This window comes from Camarhynchus parvulus, chromosome 3 (genome assembly GCF_901933205.1).
Source record: "Camarhynchus parvulus chromosome 3, STF_HiC, whole genome shotgun sequence".
NCBI lineage: Eukaryota > Metazoa > Chordata > Aves > Passeriformes > Thraupidae > Camarhynchus > Camarhynchus parvulus.
This window is the reverse complement of record NC_044573.1, coordinates 30,522,256-30,530,312: the sequence shown is the minus strand read 5'-3', so window position 1 is coordinate 30,530,312 and position 8,057 is coordinate 30,522,256. Positions and strand designations below refer to the sequence as shown.

At 61.6% G+C, this 8,057-nt stretch overlaps 1 protein-coding gene across 1 annotated transcript in view; it reads left to right on the top strand.

The window, feature by feature from the left end:
- Positions 1-941: 941 nt before the first annotated feature.
- The window catches only part of SLC29A1 (solute carrier family 29 member 1 (Augustine blood group)), a 34,186-nt gene continuing 27,070 nt past the window's right edge, over positions 942-8,057 (top strand). The window contains exons 1-2 of the mRNA XM_030945863.1: positions 942-1,084; positions 7,105-7,269. The gene's annotated coding sequence lies outside the window, so the exon portion shown is untranslated. The remainder of the gene's footprint in view (positions 1,085-7,104; positions 7,270-8,057) is intronic.

Below are 8,057 nucleotides of genomic sequence, written 5' to 3'. Positions count from 1 at the left end.
CAAACACATTGTGGGGCTTAAAATAGAAGTGCTGGCTGCAGCCCAGCTCTGCAGCAAGGGCTGGGAGAGCAGAAATGCTCCTGCCACCCCATCTCCCTCCTGCAGTGCTCCTGAGACTGGAGACAGGCAGTGAGGTGGAGGTGGGCACACCAGGGTCACCAGCCTGGACTTCCTCCAGGTTCCCAGCAAGAGGTGGGGAATGCCCTGGTGTGGGTGGGGATGTGCTTTCTGAGCTTCCCCTGTGTCTTACCACCCTCCCCCTTGGCTCCATCACTCTTGGCTCTGACACCTGTTTTCCTCCAGCACCAAAGTTCAGCTGCCTGCACTTCCTTAATGGGAAAAGACAAGCAGGATGGTAAGGCTGGGAGGGGAGATGCCCTGGGCAGGGGCCAGGCTTGTCCAGACCAGCGAGGACGCCAAGGTACAGCATTCCAGCTGCGCATACCACGAGAGCAGCTGGTGGGCTGCTGCCAGTTCATTCCTGAGCAGCTGCGGGGCCCGGCACAGGGGCAGTGGGTGCAGGGTGCTTTACTGAGGGCCCCCCTGCTGGCCCCAGGGCTCGATGCTGACCCATGGGAGCTCAGCAAGTGTCCCACCATGGCCCAAGTCCAGCACAGGAGCACGGAGTGATGCGTGCCCCTCAAGAGATAACACCATCCGAGGGACGATGCTGGCACCTGCAGCTCCATTTTCGGTACCCCCCTCGTACAGGCTTCATTGTCCCCCTGAGGCTGCTGCCCACTCAGAGCCTCCCCTCTCTCCTCCCCTGTGCTGGCACTTGGCCCCACAGCAACCCGCTGACGAATCCTGCCTGGAGTTCCTATGGCAGAAGCCAATTCCTCCCCCCCCACCACTAATCTGCCCGTGCATGCAGCCTCCACCTGCTGAGCCAGCGGAAGCCGTGCTCAGCCAGCCCCAGCCAGCGCCAGGGCTCTAAAACCCACTCCGGCTGCAGAGCCTGTAGGGTGGCAAAGCCTTTGCACCCTGGTCCTGCTGGCGTGGGAAATCCCAGCCCTGCTTGGCACCAGGCAGTGAGGAGTCTGCAGGCAACATCACCTGGCACCGGGAGAGCTGAGCTATCAAGGTAAGGCAGGGTGCAGGCAGGGAGATGACCAGAGTAAGCACTGTCCCTGCTGTGCCTTGTTCTGCCAGGCACCAAGGAGAGGGTCTGGTTCCAGCCTCCTCTGCTGAGCCAAGGTCTCGTCCCCCGTTTCGGAGGCTCGGCAGTCCTGCTCAAGGTCACCCTGCAACCGGGAGCCTGTGCTGAGCCCTGGGGCCGTCACACACTGAGGGACCCCAACCCGGGTCCAGAGCTTTCTAGTCCCAGAGCTGCAAGGAGGGCTCGGAGCCTGACCCCGGCGCAGAGGGGACTGAAAGCGGGGAGCAGCAGTGGAGGGGCTGCCTGAGGGCATCCTGCCCTCCTTGCCAAGGCAAAAGCACGGCTATGCCCCCCTCCCAGGGCAGCAGGGCCAGCCCTCTTTTCCAGGAAGAGGGGAGACACTGGCCAAAAGCCAGAGCCCCGGACATTCCTGTGCCGGAGCTGCGGTAGCGGGGCCAGCCCAGCAGCCTCCCGCTCTCAGGTGCGGCCGATGCAGCTGGGGGGGTCGGAGCGGGTGCGAGGGGTGGGGGCACGGGGCCGCAGTCCGGCGGCCGCGGAGCCGAGGGCAGTCCCGGCCGGCCCGCGCGGTGCCCTTGGCGGGCGGGGAGCGCTAGGACCCGGCCTGCCGCGGCCGGCAGCGCTGGCACCGGGCGCCGCGGGACCGGACCGTGCCCTGCAGGCGGCGGCGCCGCGGGAAGGAGCCGGCAGCCCCCGGGGAAACGTGTAAGCGACGCGGCGGTGCCCCGGCTGCCTCGGGTGCGGGTGGGCGCTGGGGCGGAGCGGGGCCCCGGCAGCGGCGGCGGCGGCGGCAGAGCTCGGGGCAGCCCTGGCAGCCGTGCGCAGCGGCCGGGGCTGCGGGGCCGGCTGTCCGGCCGTCCGACCGGGGCTCCGACCCCGGCGCGCTCGGCCCCGCTCCTGCCGGGGCTGTGGGCTGCTGCCTTCCCTCCCTCTACAGGACCGCCGCGGGGATCGGGGAGCCTGTCCCGGGAACGCGATACCGCGAGGCAAGAAACGCTTGCCCTTTCGCCATCCCCCGAAACAGCCAGATGGGGACGGTGTTTGGTTACCCTGTCCACGGGGATGTCACCCGACCACTAGCACGGCCACCACTTACTGGCCCCGCCACCTTCCTGTGTCAGTCCCAGCTTTCTCTGAGCGCTGGCTCCCTCCCTGACCCGCCAGTCACACGTTCCTGTATGGCCTCGGGGGTGCCTGCACCACAGGGAACTCCTCCAGGGAGACCTCCCCGTTCTTGGGGTTCCTGGCGCTCTGCCACCGCTCACCTCCCTGCCAGAACAGCTTCTACAACCCCATTGGCCTCTTGCAGGCCCTTTGTCCCAGTAGCTGGGCACTCTCCCATGACCCTTTCTATTTGTAGGCTGACCGCTGGGAGCTTGCCCTGCCCCCTTGCACCATTCCCCATGCAGGTCCTTTCTCCCCAGGCACCATTCCCGGGCTGCCCTCGGTGTGATTTGGCCCAGGGCAGAGGTCCTGGCTGCATTCTGAGTCCAAGGCATGGCCCAAGGCTTGTTTGGAGGAGCCTGACCTCGCGTGCAGACGGAAGAGAGGTGAAGGTACAGACAGAGCAGGGTTTGTAGCACGGCCCTTGACTCAAATCAGTCTAAATTAGCGGTGCCTCTCAAGGTCAGGGCACTGCTCTGCTGCTCCTGTGAAAGTCTTAGTGCAAGAAGTTAGAAAACAGAGTCCCCACTGCTTCTTTTTGTCCTTATCCCTTCAGTGCCCTGGTGCTGTCTTGGGAAGGGAGGAGCAGGTGCTGTAGGGGCTGAAATGGATCAGAAAATGTAGGGAGTGAGGGAATCTGGCACAGCTGGGTGGTAGGAGGTAGTGAAATTTATTAATGGTCCTCAGGCTTGTGCAGAGAAGGTGATGGAGGATACGATGGAGGAGCACCAGCTGTGCTGCCCTGTTTTCTGCACAGATGTATAAGAAGTCCTGCCATTCCCTGCCAGGAATGCCCCGAGCATCCCTGAAGGCAAGCTGGATGTCACTGGGACCAGCAGGATGGGAGACACCCAGCAGCAGTGGCAGAGAAGCCTGTCCTCCATCCAAGCAGGCAGCCCTGCCCTGAGCTATTACCAGCAACAAGACCCTCCCTCCAAGGCTCTCCAGAAAGCTAGGGGTTTGTGGAGCTCTTTTCCTTCTTGAGAAGCCTGCTTTTTTGCAGGGAACCCAGCACCCCTGTGACTGCAGATGCAAAGCAGGGTCAGCAGCAGCACTGCTGGGCACTGCATAGCAGCTCAGCTCTGCTGTGAAGCTTCCCAACTTTGCTAGGACACAGCACTAGCAAAAGTCAGAAGAGACTTTCCCACCTGCTTGCACCCTCTGGAGATGGCAGGCAGATCCTGTGTGGAGAGTGGAGAAAGATAGGGGGTTGGTGATGTCTGCAGCTCCTCCCCAGAAGAGGGATCTTTGTGGGAAGCCAGCCACCACTATTGTCCGGGCTGACTTTTGTCATCTGGCTTACCAGAAAAGAGATTTACTGGGTCTGGGGAGCAGTGTTAGAAGAGGAGGCTGTTTCCCTGGAGACTGAGTCCCTATCAGCTGAGGATGGATGTACAGAATAAAGCCTGAGGCCCTGAGTCCCTGGGAGGGTAGTGCCGGGAGCCCCTCTTGTCCCTGAGGCACTGGGTCCCTGGCACAGGGTGGTCCTGGATGTCTCACAGCCCAGGAACAAGGAGAGAAGCAGGCAAGCTGCCTTTCGAGAAGCAACCTATGCTGAGGAGGTGCACTTCAAGCCTTTTCTCATCCCATCCCTGCAGAACTTGGGGTTCCCAGCAGGGGACCACTCAGAACTCCTTCATCTGTGGCCTGCAGCAAGCACAGCCCTGCAGAACAGCTACCGTGTTCGGGGTGGCTGTCACAGTCTTATGTCCTCAGGTGATCCATCCTGGCCCTGAAATCTGCTTCCTAACACTAGCCCTGCCCTTCTGCACAGTGTGTTACCTGTAGGCAACCTCTGCTTCTTTAAACCATCTTCAAACAAAAACCTCCTGCTTCTGCCCTCGGACTTCCCTGCTTACTCCCAGATTTCCCAGCTGCCACTCATCCCCAGTCCCTCCATGGGTTAGCACAGTGCACACAACAAGCCCACACTTCGGGGTGCCCTGTCCCCCTTTGTGCACTTGGATCCCAGTGCCGTTTATTCCCCCATCTCCCTGCTGCCCCTCACTGCCTCCTCATCCTCATGGTGGATGAGGACGCTCACCCTAGTGCTCAGGGCCGTACTTGCCCTGCCCGAGGGGTAGCTTGGGATGCCTCCCCACCGTGGAATGCCAGACCCTCTCCCACCAGCCACCAGCTCGCCACTTCTGCGCTCCCCCTACGCTGCTTCCCCACGCTGGCTCCCGCATTCCGCGGAGCCGCTTAAGCTCGCGCCCGGCTAATTCCTTCCCCGTGCGCCCCCCGTGCTCCCAGAGCGCTCCCCGTGCGCTCCCCGTGCGCTCCCCGTGCTCCCGGAGCGCTCCCCGTGCGGTGCTCCTGGAGCGCCCCCCGTGCGCTCCCCAGTGCGCTCCCCGTGCGCTCCCCGTGCGCTCCCCGTGCGCTCCCCGTGCGCTCCCCGTGCGCTCCCCAGTGCGCTCCCCGTGCTCCCGGAGCGCCCTCCCGGTCACGCCGCCAGGCGGCAGCGCCGGCCCGCGCCCGCCGATGAGTTTGGGGGCTCAGCGCCGAGCCGGGGCGGCCCCCGGAGCCACTCGGGATGGGGCAGCTCTGCAAAGGGAGTGGGAAGGGGCCAGACGCCAGTGCCTCTCCCAGGGACAGGGAAACTCTGCCGCGCTCCCCCGGCAGCATGGCCGCGGGGCATTGCAGGCTCCCAGCCGCGTACCCCAGCCCGTCGTGTGAGGGGTGCAGGGCCCCCCAGGGGCTCCTTCCTCCCTGGTCCGTGCTAGAGCATCCTCTGCCCACCGGTGGACTCTCGGCTTTGTAGAGGGGCTGAGGAAGCGGGGGAGGGCAGTCCCAGCGGTACCCTGGCAGCTGGGCTGCTGGTCATGGGTTTGGCCTGCCCTTCTTTTGATGTCCCATGTTTGTGCTCCACTGGGTGGCCTGGGGGCCTCGTTTCAGCCTGGGAACCCGCGGAAGCATGACTGGCAAGGAGAAGAAATGATGAACGGCTGGTACTGTTGGAAGCTGTGGGAAAGGGCCCTCCTGGAGACCTCCCTGGGGGATGTTTAGGAGCATTCAGCCGCAGCTCGCTGCTGATTCGCCCAAAGGGGAAAGTATGACTGGATGGACTTAGTCTCCAGACAGGATTTAGTCAGCCCTGCCAGACATTTGCACAGAGCGGAATTCCTCCACGCCAGCCAGCAAATGTTGGGCCAGGCACAGACCAGGGCTGGCACGGCTGGGAGAGCTCTGGACCTGTGTTTGGAGCCCTCGTCTCTGCAAGTGGCTGTGTGCCATGGTCCCCGTGGTGCCACGGGGTGACCAGAGAGACTGCCCAGGGAGCAGGCTGGCTGGGAGAACAGGTAGGCACCTGGGCCCTGCCCTTCAGGGTGGGCAGACTCTGGGTGCAGCAGCATTCCTGGAGAGCTGGAGCATGGCTCTGTCTGCTGCCACCAAGGTGCCTCGGGGAGGCTGATGGGGAGCCATGGCTTCAGGCTATCCTCCAGAACCAGCATTCACCCATCCTACAGAAAGCCACCTTGTGCCTTTTAGATGGTTCTCAGAAACCCTGGGAGTCACTGGGTACCTGGCTCCACTGGGCTGTGGAGGGACTTTGTCAAAGGGGGACCGGGACCACACAGCAGCTGCCACCCCTCTTCCTCTCACCAGGGTCCCTGGTTCCCAGCAGCGCACAGCTCCCCTGCGGTGTTTTACAAGTGTGGCTGAGTGCCAGCCACTTATTTCCTAATGGCTGTGCTCCATCGTGGGAGACTGCTGCTGCCAGTTAAGGAGGAGGATATGCCCCCGGCACTGCTTCAATGGGCCAGATGACCTTGGCTATAGAGTGGGTCCCTCTGCCAGCACCAGCTCCATCCTCAGCCAAGGAGACCTGGAGTGACACCATGACAGGGTGCTTGGAGTGGTCTGTGCCCTGAATGCCACAGGGTGTTCCTGCCTGCCGCTGAGCCAGGGGTGAACCCTGCCTCCTCTGCTACAAGTGGGAGCCTGAACTGTGTGTCTTGAATTTATCCAAGTCTCAGCTTGGGCCCTGACAGGTGGAGACTGCCTGCAGTGAGGTAACACTTCACCCTTGGCCTGTGGCGGCACAGCTGTCACTCAGTAACTAGCACCCAGCAGCTCAGCTGCTAATTGGTACCATTAGTCAGTATTTACTCCCCTAATGCTGGTAGGAGAAAGCAAATGGGCAGCTGGAGCTCAGGAGAGGGCAGCAGCAGTGCAGGGAGGGAGGCAGAGGGATGGGGATGAGGAGGGAGAAGGGAGGGATTGCTTGGATTGTGCCCAGGAGATGGTGAGGATGGGAGACCCTCAGAAGTGGCTTGAGCAGAGGGGCTTGTGTCCCCCAGCCTGACAGCAGGGAGATGTCCTGTGTCCCAAAGATGCTGCTGTTCCACTGGGGCAGGCTGCTCCCACTTCCAGCAGCCTGAGAGGGGGCTGGAGCTGGACTGGACCCCACTGTCCATGCCAGGTCCCAGGAGCTCTGTAGGCACCATGGGCCCCTTGCTGAGCTGTGTCCAATCAGTGGACAATTGGATTTGTTTCTGCTTGCCCAGCTGGAAAACACCCATGGCCCTGCCACTGGGCTGGAGGCGTGTGGAGGCCCTTCCTTGTCGTGTCTCCAGACCATTTGCTCACCAGGGCTGTGAGTGCTTCGGGGGTAGTGGTGTCACCACATTGCACCTCAGTGCTACCAGTGAAAGGTGATACTTAGCATGGGGAGGTGGCAGGGGCAGCAAGGGCCTCTGTCTCCCCTGCCTTTCCTTGCAGGGTTTCATCCAGGGCTGCTGCTGCTGCTGGCAGCAAGGTCCTGCTGCCCTCAGGCCACTAGTGAAGAAGTCACAGGCGGCTGCCTGACTTAATCCCTGCAGGTCGAGCCGTGCAAGGAAGCAGAGGGACGACAGAATGCTGGAGGTCTGCCTGGCTCCCTGCAAGCAGTGATGTGCCAGCTGGATCTCTGTGCCACAAGCAGAGTTCAGGAGGGTATCGCAGCCCACTCCTTCCCCAGCTCGTCCCAGCAAGGCTCAGGCCAACAGGTGAGCATGACCTCTGTCCTACCACCTCATCCCAAAATACAGGGCAGGGCACCAAGAGCCCAGAGATCACCGTCAGGAGTTCTGCAAGCAATGACTGGAGATCTCCCACCCCAAAAAGAGTCTGCCAGCTGCTCTTCAGCCAGGATCCTGCTCCAGGGCCAGCCAGGACCAGCAAGGGAATAGCAAAACTAAAATGATCAGTCCCCGAGCCATTCGCTGACCTCAGCAACAGGCTGAGGTGCTTTGTTGGCTATCAAAGCATCCATGATCACTGCAGTCTTGTTTTAACTGGATTCCCAAGAGCCTGTAGTAGGTTTTGTTGCCCTCATTAGCTAATAGATTAAAAACCTGCTGACACTTGACAGAGGTTCAGCATCTTCTATGTTTCCCTTCATGTGACTGATTAAAATGCCCCTTTTCCCCCTTTCCCCGTGCAGCTGCCTTGTCACACATGCAGGCACTTGGATACAGCTGCTAATCTGTTTGCCATTCCACTCTTGCCTGCCTGCTCTGCCTTTCAGACATACTGGCTTTCTGTTTCTCTGCTCTGGGGCACTGAGGGCCAGCGCAGAGGCTCTATGATCCGACCTGCCCATGCCTTCCTCTGGGATGGGGCAGGCAGCATCCAATTCCCATCTAATGGAGGGAAACGCAGTCAGTGCGGGTCATGCTCACAAAGGGAAGGGTGCTTTTGCAATGGAAGGGAGAGCTGGATGGCATGCAGCCCCCTGGCCTCAGCTCTGCTGCAGGCTGATGGCCTTGCTGTGCCTCAGTTTACCCTGTCCCTA